This window comes from Schistocerca serialis, chromosome 1 (genome assembly GCF_023864345.2).
Source record: "Schistocerca serialis cubense isolate TAMUIC-IGC-003099 chromosome 1, iqSchSeri2.2, whole genome shotgun sequence".
In the NCBI taxonomy this organism is placed as follows: Eukaryota; Metazoa; Arthropoda; class Insecta; order Orthoptera; family Acrididae; genus Schistocerca; species Schistocerca serialis.
In genome coordinates, this window is record NC_064638.1 from 5,626,351 (window position 1) to 5,649,773 (window position 23,423).

Genomic DNA, 23,423 nt, shown 5'->3' on the forward strand with positions numbered 1-23,423 from the left:
AACTACAATAACAATATATCAGATGAACTTTTACAAGACAGTACACAATGTCGTTTAAACACAAATGAAATTGTTTTAGCATCTACTACTGGTGTAGTAGGTGGGATTCCAACTACTATTATCCTAGATACAGGTGCAGCTGTGAGCGTTTTGTCTTTTAATTTCTATAAAAAGATGTGTGAATTGGAACCTGTGCCTGAGTTTCCTGCCGAAAACTGTAAAATAACTACTGCACTAGGTAATAAGTCATGTAGGGTTACGAAGCAAGTTTTTGTAAACGTTAAAATAGGTAATGGAACCGTACAATGGCCATTCCTGGTTGTACAAAACCTTGTGACAAATTGCATATTAGGAATAGATATTATGAGCGAGAAGAACTGCATTATAGACTTCTCCAAAGGTAAATGTATTTTAAATGATAAAGGCAGTGTAATTATTATTGATTTGGACAGGAGAACTCTAAAGCATGACAAACACTGTACAGGGTACAAGGTTCAGTTAGTACTTGACAAAGACATTCAAGACATGCAAACACACTCATCTGACACAGAGATAATGGACTTGAAAGCATTGCTTGATCATAAGATAAGTGAAGCTACAGCTCTCAGTGTACATGTACGTATAAAATTACAGGAAGTGTTATCCAAATATTTACAAGTTTTTACCAAACGATTAGGTGTTATCAACACGTATGTGCACAAGATTGAAGTTAAGCCTCACAAGATCTTCTACCATAAGACATATAACGTACCGTTATCTCAACGACCTGCTGTGTGCCAAGAATTAAAACAAATGTTAGACTGGAAGGTCATTGAACCATCCACCTCACCTTATTGTAGTCCTCTACTTGTTGTCAAAAAATCAAATGGAAGCATTAGGTTAGTGTTAGACGCACGAGCTATTAATGAAATAATTTTACCGGTTCACACAAAACCTGAAAATTTAGAAGAGAAATTACAGAAATTTCTAGATGCAAAATATTTTTCCACAATAGATCTCGCTAATTCGTTTTGGCAGGTGGGTATCACTCCTGATTCTCGGAAATATACTGCATTTATGTTCGGGGGGCGAACCTATCAGTTTTGTGTTCTACCCTTCGGACTGAATGTCAGCTCTGGGGTATTCATTACAGCCCTGGATACCGTGCTTGGCGACGATTTAGTTGAGACAGTCACACACTATGTAGATGATATACTGATAGCTACACAATCTTGGAATGAACACGTTGACACTCTTCAAAGAATTTTAGAAAAATTTGCACAAGCTGGAGTCACAGCCAACCTAAGAAAATCAAAATTTGGTTGCAGTGAGATAAAGTATTTAGGACATATCATTAATTCACAGGGCATACGTCCGGATCCCAGTAAATTAGATGCTATCAGAAACTTTCCTAGCCCTCGAACTAAAAAGCAGTTAAAATCATTCCTTGGGCTATGTTCATTTTTCATACGTTTTTTGCCACAACCACTTTTGAACAGTAAACATCTGCTAAATCTACTCAGAAAGAATCAAGTTTGGATCTGGTCGAAACAGTGCCAGAATGACTTTAATACAATTAAACATGCTTTAGTGAATGCTAACATATTGAGCCATCCAGATTTCAATTTAGATTTTTGTATGACTTGTGACGCTTCACGTACTGGCTTGGGATGTTGCTTATTTCAAGTTGTAAAGAATAAAGAGGAGGAACAGATAAGAATTATTGGGTTTGCGAGTCGCACTCTAACTGAATGTGAGCGTACATACTCCACTACTGAGTTAGAAACACTTTCCATAGTATGGGCATTCAAGAAATTCAATTATTATTTATTTGGAAAACATACGGTAATTTACACCGATCACCAGGCCCTGACATTTTTGTTAACTTGTAAACTTGTACATCCTAGACTATCACGATGGGCAGTTACACTTCAGAACTACTCTTTTGAAATTAAGTACATAAGAGGTAAGGACAACACCATTGCAGACACTTTGTCTAGACTTCCACAAGGTATGAATGATACCAACAGTGACTTAGAAAATATAAATGACTACAGGATTCTCTTAATGCAAGACAAGCAGTATCACCAATATTATATTGATATGTGCAGAAACATGGCTGAATTACAAAAATCTGATCCTCACTGGTATAAGATAATAACATTACTGGTAGAAAAACACAATCATCCTTTGACTAAGTATTACAAGTTACACAATGATGTGTTATTTTACCGCCGACATCCAAATGCTACTAACTGGTGTGTATGCATTCCCAAAGAGTCTGAACGTAATCTAATTTGGCACACACACTTAGTTTGGGGTCATTATGGGACGAAAAAGTGTTTGGCAAAGCTCAGCACATACTGTTATTTTAGCAATATGAGAAGAAAAATTTACAGGGAACTAAAAACATGTGTCATATGTCAAAAATCAAAACCTCAGAATTTATCCACAAAAACAGATTTACATTCTATTTTACCTAGTAAACCCCTGGAAATTCTGTGTACTGACATCAGTGGACCGCATCCAGCAAGCTCTGGAGGCGTCAAATATATCTTAGCTTTTTACGATATATTTTCTAAACATGTAAAACTTTATGCTTTAAAATCCGCCACTGCAAATGCTATAATACGAAGATTCTCAAGTGATTACCTGACGCACGTGGGAAAACCTAAAGCAATTCTATCAGATAATGCAGCATACTACTCTGGGTACAAATGGAGAAATTTTTTGAACGACAATAACATCAAAAGTATATTTATTTCGAGGTTTAGTCCACAATGTAACGCGACTGAGAGACTTTTCCGAGAATTAAACCGTTTCATGAGGACCTATATTTCATCAAAACGTACTAATTGGGTGTCCTACCTAAGTCTTTTCGAAGACGTACACAATAACTTAAATATTTACGATACGAATTACACACCTAACGAGATCATGTTCAATTGCAAACAGAACGATCAGTGGATAGAACCATTACCTAAGTTGTCGGACAAGGAAATCACACCTGAACAGAAAATAAAAGAAGTATTGACTACATTGACACATCACGCACAAATACGAAACAAACATCACAGAAACATAATAAAAAGAAAACAAAAATTCGAGGTAGGACTGCTTGTACTACTTCGTACTCAGCATAAATCTGTAGCACTCAAACGACGCAACGCTAAGTGGCGTCTGCTATATGAAGGACCTTATATAATTGTTAACATACCGCATCCTGGTGCGTATCTGTTACAACATCCTAGAACTAACAAAATTATTGGGCTATACGCACACCGAGATCTTAGAGCATTTCATGCTGAATAATGTCAAGGTCATACCCATCAAAATATTGCTAAGCAACTCGAAAAACTCTGTTGTTACAACACAGATAATAAGTAGTATAGAAATTTTCATTTCAGCGGTTCCAGTGACGCAGTTGAAGACAGAAGAACTCTTCTTTCAGCGCGCGCCTCCACCTGAAAGACGGAATATTAAAGTAAAATTTATGATTACGTAGCAGTGGGTGACATATTAATTTTTCACGGAACATTTGTTACTGAAGGTACCACTGACTTGGTGTGATACCTGACGAACTGACAGACGTCATCTGTGAAACGATCTTTTACTTTGAGAAATAGATTAGACGCACATCTCTCAACACGAAAAGCATCTATCAGTAGTCAAGGCCACACAGACACTCTACACACACGCACAAAACGCGAGGAATCGAACATTTTCTCTCTCTTACTATTTTGAATATTTATTGAGTAGTGAAAACGCCTGGTCTTGCCTACTGATGTAATGAATGTTGTGTCTAACCTATCTTAATTTCAGATGACATCACAAAAAACATCGATAATATCCCAGAAAAACCGCTAAAGAGGATGTAAATATCTGCAATTCATGAAATCAAATGTGACACAATGTAATAACCTATAGCGATGTAATGATGATGCAAACATGTTTATGTGCAACTATATTATGTTTATGCTAAGAAAATATGTGACGTGTGTATGTATAATTACTTATTTTTTTAACTGATGTATAGTGTAACTGCTACTATGTAAAAATTTGAACAAAACGAGTGCCAAAAAGACATTGCATAGTGAACCACTGTTCACGGACATTAACGAACATTACTAACTCTGCAACTACGCGGAAACCTATGTGAAAGAAACTGTTAATGCCATTCATTATGCAGCGTATCAATGTAAACGCGATGAACGATTTCCTTGATTAATAACTATGAACATTTAGGTGAGCTATATTCAGCAAAAAACTGAAAATGTGAAGTGCATAATTCGTGCATCGTCTAGTGACATTACTACAGTACCCAACTTCAAGATGTTAACTGGATTAAATGGACACAAAGAGCCTGTCCAGAAAACAACACGACGGGTGGAAGAATTTTGGTTGGAACTTCAGGGAATGAAATGTTCTCGAAATGTGACGGACACTCTTACCTGGATTGTCCAAGGATCGACGCCAGCTATGTGCCGTCCGTGGTTCTGCAACCAAGCTTCCACGGAATGTAAAAAACGAACTGCACGTGGAACAATTACTCGACGGGTCACGTCTGATCTGTAATAAGCAATGCTTTTAGTCACAAAGAACTGCATCACTACGACTATAATGGAAATGAGAAATGGACACGCTTATGTATTAATCACGTTGTTATACAACGATGTTACTGTGATCAAAAAACTTTACCACGACGATACTAACCTGTAAAAAATATTGCGCAGCGGATGAATATGAACTGTAATAACGACACGATGTGTATAGGTCAACGCACCTGAAAAATACGGACATTTTTCTTTGAAGTATTTCAAAACAATACTATGTAACTAAGAACATTCAACAATCTAAGTTGTATTGTGTTATAACAAATATTGTAAATTTAAAACTAAGTTACCTGTCATAGAATGTAGTCTTCATATGTAATCTTGGTTGAATATTTTCTTTGTGCAACGACTGAGAAACGCGCGCCCACGAACAATATGAACTGCAATACTGGGCCGCGTGATCTAACTGTACGAAATAACGGCAGTGTCGCAGTTACACAGACGCTTCTGCACATGCGCGCACTCTATCTGCCAACATTAGAACTTTTACGGCGCACCCGCGTCATTCAAATTTTGTATATAATGTGTATAATGTGTAATGTAAGTCATGTAAATAGTTGTAGATAACTTAGATTTTCTTGTGCCTTTAGGTGAATTGCTCGCCTGCAGGTGTGTCCTTTCGCCTCGCAATTCAGGGGGCAATATAAAGGCACATTTGCATGCCGAGCGTGAATTTCCGCGGAAACGCGAAATATTAATTAAATAAATAATCAGTGACAAATAAATAAAGCCTATGGCACACAACTGCAGCGCTGTGTCGCTGATAAAACAAAAGCACAATTGCGTTACTCTTATGTTTGATTAAGAAAAAGGAGAGCTCTGGTTGAAGTGGTGCGAGAAGCACGTATTTTTTTTTTTTATTGTCTGGCACACCGCCATATTTCATGTTATAGAAGAATACTGCGAGTTGCAACCACACTAGGCACTCGATTCTGTAAATAATTTATATTTATAAAAGTAAGTAGGATTATGAACTGTAGGCTTATTCATTGAATATATCTGATTTAAATAACTGTGTAACTTTTTTATGTTTAGTAGACAATCACCTCTGTACGACGTATTGGCATGGCTTGCACATTATTGTAATATTGAGATTTAGATTATGAGTCCGCACCTACCGCAGCAGTCTTAGGAAACGATTTAATTACGAAGTACGATTATTCAGTTTTATTTCACGGTCAACTACGAGTAACATTGCCTTTACGAAAAAGCCATTGTCAAGCGTCTGATACCGAATAATTAAACGTCCACGATCCAGATAAGCAAATACAATTGCAATCACAATCACCATCATACAGATAGAATAATCAATATCCAAATAACAATATATTTTTATTTACTTATTTTATTTATTTTATAGTGCTCGAGGCAGTAATATCCCCTTGCAGACAAGTCGGCTGGAGAACGATGTATTAAATCTCGACGCAATTCGAGTGTTCCAACATCATTAGGAGGCTCTTAACGTTACAATTAAATATCACTTTTTTGTCACATTCGAAAATCTAGACTCACAAGAGCAAGACCATTAGGTGCCAGAGGCAGCAATTGACCCTTGGAGACAAGTCGGCTGGAGGACGATGTATTGAATCTCGACGCAATTTGAGTGTTCCATCGTCGTTAGGAGGCCATGAACGTTACAATTATCAGTTATGCGTCGGATCCGAAAATTTAGACTCACAGGATAACGACCATAACGTGCCCGAGGCAGCAATAGCCGCTTGGAGACAAGTCGGCTGGAGGTCGATGTATTGGATCTCGATGCAATTTGAGTGTTCCATCGTCATTAGGAGGCCCTGAACGTTACAATTAACTACAAGTTTTGCGTCGGATTTGAAAATGTAGACTCACAGGAGACGGACCATATGGTGCCCGAGGCAGCAATATCCTGTTGGAGACAAGTCGGCGGGTGGACGATGTATTGAATCTCGACGTAATTTGAGTGTTACATCGTCATTAGGAGGCCCTGAAGGTTACAATTAAATATCAGATATGCGTCGGATCCGAAAATCTAGACTCACAGGAGAACGACCATAAGGTGCCAGAGGCAGCAATAGACCCTTGGAGACAAGTCGGCTGAAGGACGATGTATTGAATCTTGACGCAATTTGAGTGTTCCATCGTCATTAGGAGGCCCTGAACGTTACAATTAACTATCAGTTATGTGTCGGAATCGAAAATGTAGACTCACAGGAGAACGACCATAAGGTGCCCAAGGCAGCAATATCCTGTTGGAGACAAGTCGGCGGGTGGACGATGTATTGAATCGCGACGCAATTTGAGTGTTCCATCGTCATTAGGAGGTCCTGAACTTTACAATTAACTATCAGTTTTGCGTCGGATCTCGAAATTCTTGACTCACAGGAGCAAGACCATTGGGTGCCAAAGGCAGCAAATGACCCTAGGAAACAAGTCGGCTGGAGGGCGATATATTGAATTGCGATGCAATTTCAGTGTTCCATCGTCATTAGGAGGTCCTGAACGTTACAATTAACTATCAGTTTTGCGTCGGATTCGAAATTCTAGACTCACAGGAGAAGGACTATATGGAGACAAGTCTGCTGGAGGACGATGTATTGAATCTCGACGCAATTAGAGTGTTCCATCATCATTAGGAGGCTCTGAACGTTACAATTAGCAGTGCGTTTTGCGTCGGATTCGAATATCTGGTCACACAGGAGAACGACGATAAGGCGACCGAGGTAGCAGTAGACCAATGGAGACAAGTCGGCTCGAGGACGAGGTATTGAATCTCGACGCAATTTGAGTGTTCCATCGTTATTAGGAGGCCATGAACGTTACAAATAACCATCCGTTTTGCGACGTATTCGAAAATCTAGACTCACAGGAGGCGGACCATAAGGTGCCCGAGGCAGCAATATCCCCTTGTAGACAAGTCGGCTGGAGGACGATGAATTGAATCTCGACGCAATTTTAGTGTTCTATCATCATTAAGAGGCCCTGAACGTTACAATTAACTATTAGTTTTGCGTCGGATTCGAAACTCTAGACTCACAGAGTAATGACGATAAGGTGCCCGAGGCAGCAATATCCCCTTGCAGACAAGTCGGCTGGAGGACGACGTATTGAATCTTGACGCAATTTTAGTGTTTTATCGTCATTAGGAGGCCCTGAACGTTGCAATTAACTACAAGTTATCCGTCGGATTCGTTAATCTAGACTCACAGGGGACGAACCACATGGAGCCCGAGGCAGCAATATCCCCATGTAGATAAGTCGGCTGGAAGCCGATGTATTGACCCTCGACGCAATTTGAGATTACCATCGTCATTAGGAGGCGCTGAACGTTACAATTCACTATCATTTTTGCGTCGTATTCGAAATTCTAGACTCAACGGAGGCGGACCATAAGGTGCCCGAGGCAGCAATATCGCCTTGTAGACAAGTCGGCTGGAGGACGATGTATTGAATCTCGACGCAATTTGAGTGTTCCATCGTCCTTAGGAGGCCCTTAACGTTACAACTAAATATCAGTTTTGCGTCGGATACGAAAATCTAGACTCACAGGAGCAAGACTATTGGGTGCCAAAGGCAGCAATTGACCCTTGGAGACAAGTCGGCTTTAGGACGATAAATTGAATCTCGACGTAATTTGAGTGTTCCATTATCATTAGGAGGCCCTTATCGTTACAATTAAATATCAGTTTTGCGTCGGATACGCAAATCTAGACTCACAGGAGAAGGACTATGTGGAGACAAGTCTGCTGGAGGACGATGTATTGAATCTCGACGCAATTTCCATCGATATTAGGAGGCCATGAACGTTACAATTAACCATCAGTTTTGCGACGTATTCGAAAATCTAGACTCACAGGAGGCGGACCATAAGGTGCCCGAAGCAGCAATATCCTCTTGTAGACAAGTCGGCTGGAGGAACAATGTATTGATTCTCAACGTAATTAGAGTGCTCCATCGTCATTAGGAGGCGCTGAACGTTACAATTACCGATACGTTATGCGTCGGATCCTAAAACTAGACTCACAGGAGAAAGACCATTAGGTGCCCGAAGCAGCAATAGACCCCTGGAGACACATCGGCTGGAGGACGATGTATTGAATTTCGACGTAATTTGAGTGTTCCTTCGTCATTAGGAGGCCCTGAACTTTACAATTAACAATTAGTTTTGCGTCGGATTCGAAAATGTAGACTCACAGAGGAATGACGATAAGGTGCCCGAGGCAGCAATATCCCCTTGCAGACAAGTCGGCTGGAGGATGACGTATTGAATCTCGACGCAATTTTAGTGTTCTATCGTCATTAGGAAGCCCTGAACGTTACAATTAACTACAAGTTTTGCGTCGGATACGAAAATCTAGACTCACAGGAAACGGACCATATGGTGCCCGAGGCAGTAATATCCCCTTGGAGACAAGTCTGCTTTAGGACGATGTATTGAATTTCGACGCAATATGAGTGTTCCATCGTCATTAGGAGGCCCTTTACGTTACAATTAAATATCAGTTTTGCGTCGGATACGAAAATCTGGACTCACAGGAGCAAGACCATAACTTGCCAAAGGCAGCAATTGACCCTTGGATACAAGTCGGCTGGAGGACGTTGTATTGAATCGCGACGCAATTTGAGTGTTCCATCGTCCTTAGGAGGCCCTTAACGTTACAACTAAATATCAGTTTTGCGTCGGATACGAAAATGTAGACTCACAGGAGCAAGACTATTGGGTGCCAAAGGCAGCAATTGACCCTTGGAGACAAGTCGGCTGGAGGACGATGTACTGAATCTCGACGCAATTTGAGTTTTCCATCGTCATTTGGAGGCCATGAACGTTGCAATTAACTATCAGTTTTGCGTCGGATTCGTAAATCTAGACTCAAAGGAGGCGGACCATAAGGGCCCGAGGCAGCAGTATCGCCTTGTAGACAAGTCGGCTGGAGGACGATGTATTGAATCTCGACGCAATTTGTGTGTTCTATCGTCATTAGGAGGCGCTGAACGTAACAATTGACTATCAGTTATGCGTCGGATCCGAAAATCTAGACTCACAGGAGAACGACCATAAGCTGCCCGAGGCAACAATAGACCCTTGGAGACAAGTCGGCTGGAGGACGACGTATTGACTCGACGCAATTTGACTGTTCCATCGTCATTAGGAGGCCCTGAACGTTACAATTAACTATCAGTTTTGCGTCGGAGGACGATGTATTGAATCTCGACGCAATTTGAGTGTTCCATCATCATTAGGAGGCCCTGAACGTTACAATTAACTATCAGTTATGTGTCGGAATCGAAAATCTAGACTCACAGGAGAACGACCATAAGCGAGGCAACAATAGACCCTTGGAGACAAGTCGGCTGGAGGACGACGTATTGAATCTCGACGCAATTTGAGTGTTCCATCGTCATTAGGAGGCCCTGAACGTTACAATTAACTATCAGTTTTGCGTCGGAGGACGATGTATTGAATCTCGACGCAATTTGAGTGTTCCATCGTCATTATGAGGCTCTGATCGTTACGATTGGCAGTCCGTTTTGCGTCAGATTCGAATATCTGGACCTACAGGAGACGGACCATATGGTGCCCGAGGCAGCAATATCCCCTTGGAGACAAGTCGGCTGGAGGATGACGTATTGCATCTCGAAGCAATTTGAGTGTGCTATCGTCATTAGGAAGCCCTGAATGTTACAATTAACTATTAGTTTTGCGTCGGATTCGAAAATCTAGATTCACGGAGGAACGACGATAAGTTGCTCGAGGCAGCAATAACCCCTTGCAGACAAGTCGGCTGGAGGACGATGTATTGAATCTCGAAGCAATTTGAGTTTTCCCTCGTCATTAGGAGGCCATCAACGTTACAATTAACTATCAGTTTTGCGTCGGATTCGAAAATCTAGACTCAAAGGAGGCGGACCATGAGGTGCCCGAGGCAGCAATATCGCCTTGTAGACAAGTCGGCTGGAGGACGATGTATTGAATCTCGACGCAATTTGAGTGTTCTATCGTCATTAGGAGGCGCTGAACGTTACAACTGACTATCAGTTATGCGTCGGATCCGAAAATCTAGACCCACAGGAGAACGACCATAAGCTGCCCAAGGCAACAATAGACCCTTGGAGACAAGTCGGCTGGAGGACGACGTATTGAATCTCGACGCAGTTTGAGTGTTCCATCGTCATTAGGAGGCCGTGAACGTTACAACAACTACTCGTTTTGCGTCGGATACGAATATCTAGACTAACAGGAGACGGACCATATGGTACCGAGGCAGCAATATCCCCTTGGAGACAAGTCGGCTTTAGGACGATAAATTGAATCTCGACGCATTTTGAGTGTTCCATCGTCATTAGGAGGCCCTTATCGTTACAATTAAATATCAGTTTTGCGTCGGATACGAAAATCTAGACTCACAGGAGAAGGACTATGTGGAGACAAGTCTGCTGGAGGACGATGTATTGAATCTCGGCGCAATTACATCGTTCCATCATCATTAGGAGGCTCTGAACGTTACAATTAGCAGTCCGTTTTGCGTCGGTTACGAATATCTGGTCTCACAGGAGAACGTCGATAAGGTGTCCGAGGTAGCAATAGACCCATGGAGACAAGTCGGCTGGAGGACGAGGTATTGAATCTCGACGCAATTTGAGTGTTCCATCGATATTAGGAGGCCATGAACGTTACAATTAACCATCAGTTTTGCGACGTATTCGAAATTCTAGAATCACAGGAGGCGGACCATAAGGTGCCCGAAGCAGCAATATCCTCTTGTAGACAAGTCGGCTGGAGGAACAATGTATTCATTCTCAACGTAATTTGAGTGCTCCATCGTCATTAGGAGGCGCTGAACGTTACAATTACCGATACGTTATGCGTCGGATCCTAAAACTAGACTCACAGGAGAAAGACCATTAGGTGCCCGAAGCAGCAATAGACCTCTGGAGACACATCGGCTGGAGGACGATGTATTGAATTTCGACGAAATTTGAGTGTTCCTTCGTCATTAGGAGGCCCTGAACGTTACAATTAACAATTAGTTTTGCGTCGGATTCGAAACTCTAGACTCACAGAGGAATGACGATAAGGTGCCCGAGGCAGCAATATCCCTTTGCAGACTAGTCGGCTGGAGGACGACGTATTGAATCTCGACGCAATTCTAGTGTTCTATCGTCATTCGGAGGCCCTGAACTTTACAATTAACTACAAGTTTTGCGTCGGATACGAAAATCTAGACTCACAGGAAACGGAACATATGGTGCCCGAGGCAGTAATATCCCCTTGGAGACAAGTCTGCTTTAGGACGATGTATTGAATTTCGACGCAATATGAGTGTTCCATCGTCATTAGGAGGCCCTTTACGTTACAATTAAATATCAGTTTTGCGTCGGATACGAAAATCTGGACTCACAGGAGCAAGACCATAACTTGCCAAAGGCAGCAATTGACCCTTGGATACAAGTCGGCTGGAGGACGATGTATTGAATCGCGACGCAATTTGAGTGTTCCATCATCATTAGGAGGCTCTGAACTGTACAATTAGCAGTCCGTTTTGCGTCGGATTCGAATATCTGGACTCCCAGGAGAACGACGATAAGGTGACCGATGTAGCAATAGACCCATGGAGACAAGTCGGCTGGAGGACGATGTATTGAATCTCGACGCAATTTGAGTGTTCCATCGTTATTAGGAGGCCCTGAACGTTACAATTAACTATCAGTTATGTGTCGGAATCGAAAATGTAGACTCACAGGATAACGACCATAAGGTGCACGAGGCAGCAATGGACGCTTAGAGACCTGTCGGCTGAAGGACGATGTATTGAATCTCGACGCTATTTCAGTGTTCCATCGTCATTAGGAGGCCCTTAACGATACAATTAAATATCAGTTTTGCGTCGGATTCGAAAATCTAGACTCACAGGAGCAAGACCATTAGGTGCCAGAGGCAGCAATAGACCCTTGGAGGCAAGTCGTCTGGAGGACGATGTATTGAATCGCGACGCAATTTGAGTGTTCCATCGACATTACGGGGCCCTGAACGTTACAATTAACTATCATTTTTGCGTCGAATTCAAAAATCTAGACTCACAGGAGACGGACCACATGGAGCCCGAGGCAGCAATATCCCCTTGTAGACAAGTCGGCTGGAAGATGATGTATTGACTCTCGACGCAATTTGAGTGTTCCATCGTCATTAGGAGGCGCTGAACGTTACAATTCACTATCATTTTTGCGTCGGATTCGAAAATTTAGACTCACAGGAGACGGACCACATGGAGCCCGAGGCAGCAATATCCCCTTGTAGACAAGTCGGCTGGAAGACGATGTATTGACTCTCGACGCAATTTGAGTGTTCCATCGTCATTAGGAGGCGCTGAACGTTGCAATTAACTATCTGTTATTCGTCAGATTCGATAATCTAGACTCACAGGACAACGACCATGCGGTGCCCCAGGCAATAATAGACCCTTGGAGACAAGTCGGCTGGAGGCTGCTGTATTGAATCTCTACGCAATTTAAGTGTTCCATTAGTCATTTGGAGGCGCTGAATGTTACAATTAACTATCAGTTTCGCGTCGGATTCGACAATCTAGACTCACAGGAGAAGGACCACATGGTGCCCCAGGCAGCAATATCCCCTTGGAGACAAGTCGGCTGGAGGACGATGTATTAAATGTCGCCGCAATTTGAGTGTTCCATCGTCATTAGGAGGCCCTTAACGATACAATAAAATATCAGTTTTGCGTCGGATTCGAAAATCTAGACTCACAGGAGCAAGACCATTAGGTGCCAGAAGCAGCAATAGACCCTTGAAGGCAAGTCGGCTGGAGGACGATGTATTGAATCTCGATCAATTTGAGTGTTCCATCGTCATTAGGTGGCCCTGAACGTTACAATTAACTATCAGTTATGTGTCTGAATCGAAAATGTAGACTCACAGGAGAACGACCATAAGGTGCCCAAGGCATCAATGGACGCTTGGAGACAAGTCGGCTGAAGGACGATGTATTGAATCTCGACGCTATTTCAGTGTTCCATCGTCATTAGGAGTCCCTGAACGTTACAATTAGCTATCAGTTACGCGTCGGATTCGAAAATATAGACTCACAGGAGAACGACCATGCGGTGCCCCAGGCAGCAATAGACCCTTGGAGACAAGTCGGCTGGAGGACGATGTATTGAATCTCGACGCAATTTGAGTGTTCCTTCGTCATTAGGAAGCCCTGAACGTTACAATTAACTATCAGTTTTGCGTCGGAGGACGATGTATTGAATCTCGACGCAATTTGAGTGTTCCATCGTCATTATGAGGCTCTGATCGTTACGATTGGCAGTCCGTTTTGCGTCAGATTCGAATATCTGGACCTACAGGAGACGGACCATATGGTGCCCGAGGCAGCAATATCCCCTTGGAGACAAGTCGGCTGGAGGATGACGTATTGCATCTCGAAGCAATTTGAGTGTGCTATCGTCATTAGGAAGCCCTGAATGTTACAATTAACTATTAGTTTTGCGTCGGAATCGAAAATCTAGATTCACGGAGGAACGACGATAAGTTGCTCGAGGCAGCAATAACCCCTTGCAGACAAGTCGGCTGGAGGACGATGTATTGAATCTCGAAGCAAATTGAGTTTTCCATCGTCATTTGGAGGCCATGAACGTTACAATTAACTATCAGTTTTGCGTCGGATTCGAAAATCTAGACTCAAAGGAGGCGGACCATGAGGTGCCCGAGGCAGCAATATCGCCTTGTAGACAAGTCGGCTGGAGGACGATGTATTGAATCTCGACGCAATTTGAGTGTTCTATCGTCATTAGGAGGCGCTGAACGTTACAACTGACTATCAGTTATGCGTCGGATCCGATAATCTAGACCCACAGGAGAACGACCATAAGCTGCCCAAGGCAACAATAGACCCTTGGAGACAAGTCGGCTGGAGGACGACGTATTGAATCTCGACGCAGTTTGAGTGTTCCATCGTCATTAGGAGGCCGTGAACGTTACAACAACTACACGTTTTGCGTCGGATACGAATATCTAGACTAACAGGAGACGGACCATATGGTACCGAGGCAGCAATATCCCCTTGGAGACAAGTCGGCTTTAGGACGATAAATTGAATCTCGACGCATTTTGAGTGTCCCATAGTCATTAGGAGGCCCTTATCGTTACAATTAAATATCAGTTTTGCGTCGGATACGAAAATCTAGACTCACAGGAGAAGGACTATGTGGAGACAAGTCTGCTGGAGGACGATGTATTGAATCTCGACGCAATTACATCGTTCCATCATCATTAGGAGGCTCTGAACGTTACAATTAGCAGTCCGTTTTGCGTCGGTTACGAATATCTGGTCTCACAGGAGAACGTCGATAAGGTGTCCGAGGTAGCAATAGACCCATGGAGACAAGTCGGCTGGAGGACGAGGTATTGAATCTCGACGCAATTTGAGTGTTCCATCGATATTAGGAGGCCATGAACGTTACAATTAACCATCAGTTTTGCGACGTATTCGAAATTCTAGAATCACAGGAGGCGGACCATAAGGTGCCCGAAGCAGCAATATCCTCTTGTAGACAAGTCGGCTGGAGGAACAATGTATTCATTCTCAACGTAATTTGAGTGCTCCATCGTCATTAGGAGCCGCTGAACGTTACAATTACCGATACGTTATGCGTCGGATCCTAAAACTAGACTCACAGGAGAAAGACCATTAGGTGCCCGAAGCAGCAATAGACCTCTGGAGACACATCGGCTGGAGGACGATGTATTGAATTTCGACGAAATTTGAGTGTTCCTTCGTCATTAGGAGGCCCTGAACGTTACAATTAACAATTAGTTTTGCGTCGGATTCGAAACTCTAGACTCACAGAGGAATGACGATAAGGTGCCCGAGGCAGCAATATCCCTTTGCAGACTAGTCGACTGGAGGACGACGTATTGAATCTCGACGCAATTCTAGTGTTCTATCGTCATTCGGAGGCCCTGAACTTTACAATTAACTACAAGTTTTGCCGCGGATACGAAAATCTAGACTCACAGGAAACGGAACATATGGTGCCCGAGGCAGTAATATCCCCTTGGAGACAAGTCTGCTTTAGGACGATGTATTGAATTTCGACGCAATATGAGTGTTCCATCGTCATTAGGAGGCCCTTTACGTTACAATTAAATATCAGTTTTGCGTCGGATACGAAAATCTGGACTCACAGGAGCAAGACCATAACTTGCCAAAGGCAGCAATTGACCCTTGGATACAAGTCGGCTGGAGGACGATGTATTGAATCGCGACGCAATTTGAGTGTTCCATCATCATTAGGAGGCTCTGAACTGTACAATTAGCAGTCCGTTTTGCGTCGGATTCGAATATCTGGACTCCCAGGAGAACGACGATAAGGTGACCGATGTAGCAATAGACCCATGGAGACAAGTCGGCTGGAGGACGATGTATTGAATCTCGACGCAATTTGAGTGTTCCATCGTTATTAGGAGGCCCTGAACGTTACAATTAACTATCAGTTATGTGTCGGAATCGAAAATGTAGACTCACAGGATAACGACCATAAGGTGCACGAGGCAGCAATGGACGCTTAGAGACCTGTCGGCTGAAGGACGATGTATTGAATCTCGACGCTATTTCAGTGTTCCATCGTCATTAGGAGGCCCTTAACGATACAATTAAATATCAGTTTTGCGTCGGATTCGAAAATCTAGACTCACAGGAGCAAGACCATTAGGTGCCAGAGGCAGCAATAGACCCTTGGAGGCAAGTCGTCTGGAGGACGATGTATTGAATCGCGACGCAATTTGAGTGTTCCATCGACATTACGGGGCCCTGAACGTTACAATTAACTATCATTTTTGCGTCGAATTCAAAAATCTAGACTCACAGGAGACGGACCACATGGAGCCCGAGGCAGCAATATCCCCTTGTAGACAAGTCGGCTGGAAGATGATGTATTGACTCTCGACGCAATTTGAGTGTTCCATCGTCATTAGGAGGCGCTGAACGTTACAATTCACTATCATTTTTGCGTCGGATTCGAAAATTTAGACTCACAGGAGACGGACCACATGGAGCCCGAGGCAGCAATATCCCCTTGTAGACAAGTCGGCTGGAAGACGATGAATTGACTCTCGACGCAATTTGAGTGTTCCATCGTCATTAGGAGGCGCTGAACGTTACAATTAACTATCTGTTATTCGTCAGATTCGATAATCTAGACTCACAGGAGAACGACCATAAGGTGCCCGAGGCAGCAATAGACCCTTGGAGACAAGTCGGCTGGAGGACGATGTATTGAATCTCGACGCTATTTCAGTGTTCCATCGTCATTAGGAGGCCCTGACCGTTACAATTAATTATCTGTTATGCGTCGGATTCGAAAATGTAATCTCACAGGACAACGACCATGCGGTGCCCCAGGCAATAATAGACCCTTGGAGACAAGTCGGCTGGAGGCTGCTGTATTGAATCTCTACGCAATTTAAGTGTTCCATTAGTCATTTGGAGGCGCTGAATGTTACAATTAACTATCAGTTTCGCGTCGGATTCGACAATCTAGACTCACAGGAGAAGGACCACATGGTGCCCCAGGCAGCAATATCCCCTTGGAGACAAGTCGGCTGGAGGACGATGTATTAAATGTCGCCGCAATTTGAGTGTTCCATCGTCATTAGGAGGCCCTTAACGATACAATAAAATATCAGTTTTGCGTCGGATTCGAAAATCTAGACTCACAGGAGCAAGACCATTAGGTGCCAGAGGCAGCAATAGACCCTTGAAGGCAAGTCGGCTGGAGGACGATGTATTGAATCTCGATCAATTTGAGTGTTCCATCGTCATTAGGTGGCCCTGAACGTTACAATTAACTATCAGTTATGTGTCTGAATCGAAAATGTAGACTCACAGGAGAACGACCATAAGGTGCCCAAGGCATCAATGGACGCTTGGAGACAAGTCGGCTGAAGGACGATGTATTGAATCTCGACGCTATTTCAGTGTTCCATCGTCATTAGGAGTCCCTGAACGTTACAATTAGCTATCAGTTATGCGTCGGATTCGAAAATATAGACTCACAGGAGAACGACCATGCGGTGCCCCAGGCAGCAATAGACCCTTGGAGACAAGTCGGCTGGAGGACGATGTATTGAATCTCGACGCAATTTGAGTGTTCCTTCGTCATTAGGAAGCCCTGAACGTTACAATTAACTATCAGTTTTGCGTCGGAGGACGATGTATTGAATCTCGACGCAATTTGAGTGTTCCATCGTCATTATGAGGCTCTGATCGTTACGATTGGCAGTCCGTTTTGCGTCAGATTCGAATATCTGGACCTACAGGAGACGGACCATATGGTGCCCGAGGCAGCAATATCCCCTTGGAGACAAGTCGGCTGGAGGATGACGTATTGCATCTCGAAGCAATTTGAGTGTGCTATCGTCATTAGGAAGCCCTGAATGTTACAATTAACTATTAGTTTTGCGTCGGAATCGAAAATCTAGATTCACGGAGGAACGACGATAAGTTGCTCGAGGCAGCAATAACCCCTTGCAGACAAGTCGGCTGGAGGACGATGTATTGAATCTCGAAGCAAATTGAGTTTTCCATCGTCATTTGGAGGCCATGAACGTTACAATTAACTATCAGTTTTGCGTCGGATTCGAAAATCTAGACTCAAAGGAGGCGGACCATGAGGTGCCCGAGGCAGCAATATCGCCTTGTAGACAAGTCGGCTGGAGGACGATGTATTGAATCTCGACGCAATTTGAGTGTTCTATCGTCATTAGGAGGCGCTGAACGTTACAACTGACTATCAGTTATGCGTCGGATCCGAAAATCTAGACCCACAGGAGAACGACCATAAGCTGCCCAAGGCAACAATAGACCCTTGGAGACAAGTCGGCTGGAGGACGACGTATTGAATCTCGACGCAGTTTGAGTGTTCCATCGTCATTAGGAGGCCGTGAACGTTACAACAACTACACGTTTTGCGTCGGATACGAATATCTAGACTAACAGGAGACGGACCATATGGTACCGAGGCAGCAATATCCCCTTGGAGACAAGTCGGCTTTAGGACGATAAATTGAATCTCGACGCATTTTGAGTGTCCCATCGTCATTAGGAGGCCCTTATCGTTACAATTAAATATCAGTTTTGCGTCGGATACGAAAATCTAGACTCACAGGAGAAGGACTATGTGGAGACAAGTCTGCTGGAGGACGATGTATTGAATCTCGACGCAATTACATCGTTCCATCATCATTAGGAGGCTCTGAACGTTACAATTAGCAGTCCGTTTTGCGTCGGTTACGAATATCTGGTCTCACAGGAGAACGTCGATAAGGTGTCCGAGGTAGCAATAGACCCATGGAGACAAGTCGGCTGGAGGACGAGGTATTGAATCTCGACGCAATTTGAGTGTTCCATCGATATTAGGAGGCCATGAACGTTACAATTAACCATCAGTTTTGCGACGTATTCGAAATTCTAGAATCACAGGAGGCGGACCATAAGGTGCCCGAAGCAGCAATATCCTCTTGTAGACAAGTCGGCTGGAGGAACAATGTATTCATTCTCAACGTAATTTGAGTGCTCCATCGTCATTAGGAGGCGCTGAACGTTACAATTACCGATACGTTATGCGTCGGATCCTAAAACTAGACTCACAGGAGAAAGACCATTAGGTGCCCGAAGCAGCAATAGACCTCTGGAGACACATCGGCTGGAGGACGATGTATTGAATTTCGACGAAATTTGAGTGTTCCTTCGTCATTAGGAGGCCCTGAACGTTACAATTAACAATTAGTTTTGCGTCGGATTCGAAACTCTAGACTCACAGAGGAATGACGATAAGGTGCCCGAGGCAGCAATATCCCTTTGCAGACTAGTCGGCTGGAGGACGACGTATTGAATCTCGACGCAATTCTAGTGTTCTATCGTCATTCGGAGGCCCTGAACTTTACAATTAACTACAAGTTTTGCGTCGGATACGAAAATCTAGACTCACAGGAAACGGAACATATGGTGCCCGAGGCAGTAATATCCCCTTGGAGACAAGTCTGCTTTAGGACGATGTATTGAATTTCGACGCAATATGAGTGTTCCATCGTCATTAGGAGGCCCTTTACGTTACAATTAAATATCAGTTTTGCGTCGGATACGAAAATCTGGACTCACAGGAGCAAGACCATAACTTGCCAAAGGCAGCAATTGACCCTTGGATACAAGTCGGCTGGAGGACGATGTATTGAATCGCGACGCAATTTGAGTGTTCCATCATCATTAGGAGGCTCTGAACTGTACAATTAGCAGTCCGTTTTGCGTCGGATTCGAATATCTGGACTCCCAGGAGAACGACGATAAGGTGACCGATGTAGCAATAGACCCATGGAGACAAGTCGGCTGGAGGACGATGTATTGAATCTCGACGCAATTTGAGTGTTCCATCGTTATTAGGAGGCCCTGAACGTTACAATTAACTATCAGTTATGTGTCGGAATCGAAAATGTAGACTCACAGGATAACGACCATAAGGTGCACGAGGCAGCAATGGACGCTTAGAGACCTGTCGGCTGAAGGACGATGTATTGAATCTCGACGCTATTTCAGTGTTCCATCGTCATTAGGAGGCCCTTAACGATACAATTAAATATCAGTTTTGCGTCGGATTCGAAAATCTAGACTCACAGGAGCAAGACCATTAGGTGCCAGAGGCAGCAATAGACCCTTGGAGGCAAGTCGTCTGGAGGACGATGTATTGAATCGCGACGCAATTTGAGTGTTCCATCGACATTACGGGGCCCTGAACGTTACAATTAACTATCATTTTTGCGTCGAATTCAAAAATCTAGACTCACAGGAGACGGACCACATGGAGCCCGAGGCAGCAATATCCCCTTGTAGACAAGTCGGCTGGAAGATGATGTATTGACTCTCGACGCAATTTGAGTGTTCCATCGTCATTAGGAGGCGCTGAACGTTACAATTCACTATCATTTTTGCGTCGGATTCGAAAATTTAGACTCACAGGAGACGGACCACATGGAGCCCGAGGCAGCAATATCCCCTTGTAGACAAGTCGGCTGGAAGACGATGAATTGACTCTCGACGCAATTTGAGTGTTCCATCGTCATTAGGAGGCGCTGAACGTTACAATTAACTATCTGTTATTCGTCAGATTCGATAATCTAGACTCACAGGAGAACGACCATAAGGTGCCCGAGGCAGCAATAGACCCTTGGAGACAAGTCGGCTGGAGGACGATGTATTGAATCTCGACGCTATTTCAGTGTTCCATCGTCATTAGGAGGCCCTGACCGTTACAATTAATTATCTGTTATGCGTCGGATTCGAAAATGTAATCTCACAGGACAACGACCATGCGGTGCCCCAGGCAATAATAGACCCTTGGAGACAAGTCGGCTGGAGGCTGCTGTATTGAATCTCTACGCAATTTAAGTGTTCCATTAGTCATTTGGAGGCGCTGAATGTTACAATTAACTATCAGTTTCGCGTCGGATTCGACAATCTAGACTCACAGGAGAAGGACCACATGGTGCCCCAGGCAGCAATATCCCCTTGGAGACAAGTCGGCTGGAGGACGATGTATTAAATGTCGCCGCAATTTGAGTGTTCCATCGTCATTAGGAGGCCCTTAACGATACAATAAAATATCAGTTTTGCGTCGGATTCGAAAATCTAGACTCACAGGAGCAAGACCATTAGGTGCCAGAGGCAGCAATAGACCCTTGAAGGCAAGTCGGCTGGAGGACGATGTATTGAATCTCGATCAATTTGAGTGTTCCATCGTCATTAGGTGGCCCTGAACGTTACAATTAACTATCAGTTATGTGTCTGAATCGAAAATGTAGACTCACAGGAGAACGACCATAAGGTGCCCAAGGCATCAATGGACGCTTGGAGACAAGTCGGCTGAAGGACGATGTATTGAATCTCGACGCTATTTCAGTGTTCCATCGTCATTAGGAGTCCCTGAACGTTACAATTAGCTATCAGTTATGCGTCGGATTCGAAAATATAGACTCACAGGAGAACGACCATGCGGTGCCCCAGGCAGCAATAGACCCTTGGAGACAAGTCGGCTGGAGGACGATGTATTGAATCTCGACGCAATTTGAGTGTTCCTTCGTCATTAGGAAGCCCTGAACGTTACAATTAACAATCAGTCTCGCGTCGGATTCGAAAATCTACACTCACAGGAGAACGACCAAAAGGTACCATAGGCAGCAGTATCCCCATGGGGAGAAGTCGGCTGGAGGACGATGTATTGAATCTCGACGCAGTTTCAGTATTCCATCGTCGTTAGGAGGCCCTGTACGTTACAATTAACTATCATTTGTGCGTCGGGTACTAAAATCTAGACTCACAGGAGAACGAGCATAAGGTGCCCGAAGCAGCAATATCCCATTGGAGACACGTCGGCTGGAGGACGATGTATTGAATCTCGACGCAATTTTAATGTTCCATCGTTATTAGGAGGCCCTGAACGTTACAATTAACTATCAGTTATGTGTCGGATTCGAAAATCTAGACTCACAGGAGCAAGAACATTAGGTGCCAGGGGCAGCAATAGACATTTGGAGACAAGTCATCTGGAGGCCGATGTATGAATCTCGACGCGATTTGAGTGTTCCATCGTCATTAGGAGGCCCTGAACGTTACAATTCTCTATCATTTTTGCGTCGGATTCGAAAATTTAGACTCACAGGAGACGGACCACTTGGTGCCCGAGGCACCAATATCCCCTTGAAGACAAGTCGGCTGGATGACGATGTATTGACTCTCGACGCAATTTGAGTGTTCCATCGTCATTAGGAGGCCCTGAACGTTACAATTATCTATCAATTTTGCGTCGGATTCGAAAGTCTTGACTCACAGGAGACGGACCACATGGTGCCCGAGGCAGCAATATCCCGTTGGAGACAAGTCGGCGGGAGGGCGATGTATTGGATCTCGACGCAATTTGAGTGTTCTATCGTCATTAGGAGGTCCTGAACGTTACAATTAACTATCAGTTATGCGTCGGATCAAAAGATCTAGACTCACAGGAGAACGACCATAAGGTGCCCGAGGCACCAATATCCCCTTGAAGACAAGTCGGCTGGATGACGATGTATTGACTCTCGACGCAATTTGAGTGTTCCATCGTCATTAGGAGGCCCTGAACGTTACAATTATCTATCAATTTTGCGTCGGATTCGAAAGTCTTGACTCACAGGAGACGGACCACATGGTGCCCGAGGCAGCAATATCCCGTTCGAGACAAGTCATCTGGAGGCCGATGTATTGAATCTCGACGCAATTTGAGTGTTCCATCGTCATTAGGAGGCGCTGAACGTTACAATTCACTATCATTTTTGCGTCGGATTCGAAAATTTAGACTCACAGGAGACGGACCACATGGAGAACGAGGCAGCAATATCCCCTTGTAGGCAAGTCGGCTGGAAGACGATGTATTGACTCTCGACGCAATTTGAGTGTTCCATCGTCATTGGGAAGCACTGAACGTAACAATTAACTACAAGTTCAGTTCCGGATTCGAAAATCTAGACTCACAGGAGACGGACCATATGGTGCCTGAGGCAGCAATATCCCCTTGGAGTCAAGTCGGCTGGAGGACGATGTATTGAATCTCGACGCTATTTGAGTGTTCCATCGTCATTAGGAGGCCCTTAACGTTACAATTAAATATCAGTTTTGCGTCGGATACAAAAATCTAGGCTCAAAGGAGCAAGACCATTAGGTGCCAAAGGCAACAATTGACCCTTGGAGACAAGTCGCTTGGAGGACGATGTATTGAATCGCGACGCAATTTGAGTGTTCCATCGTCATTAGG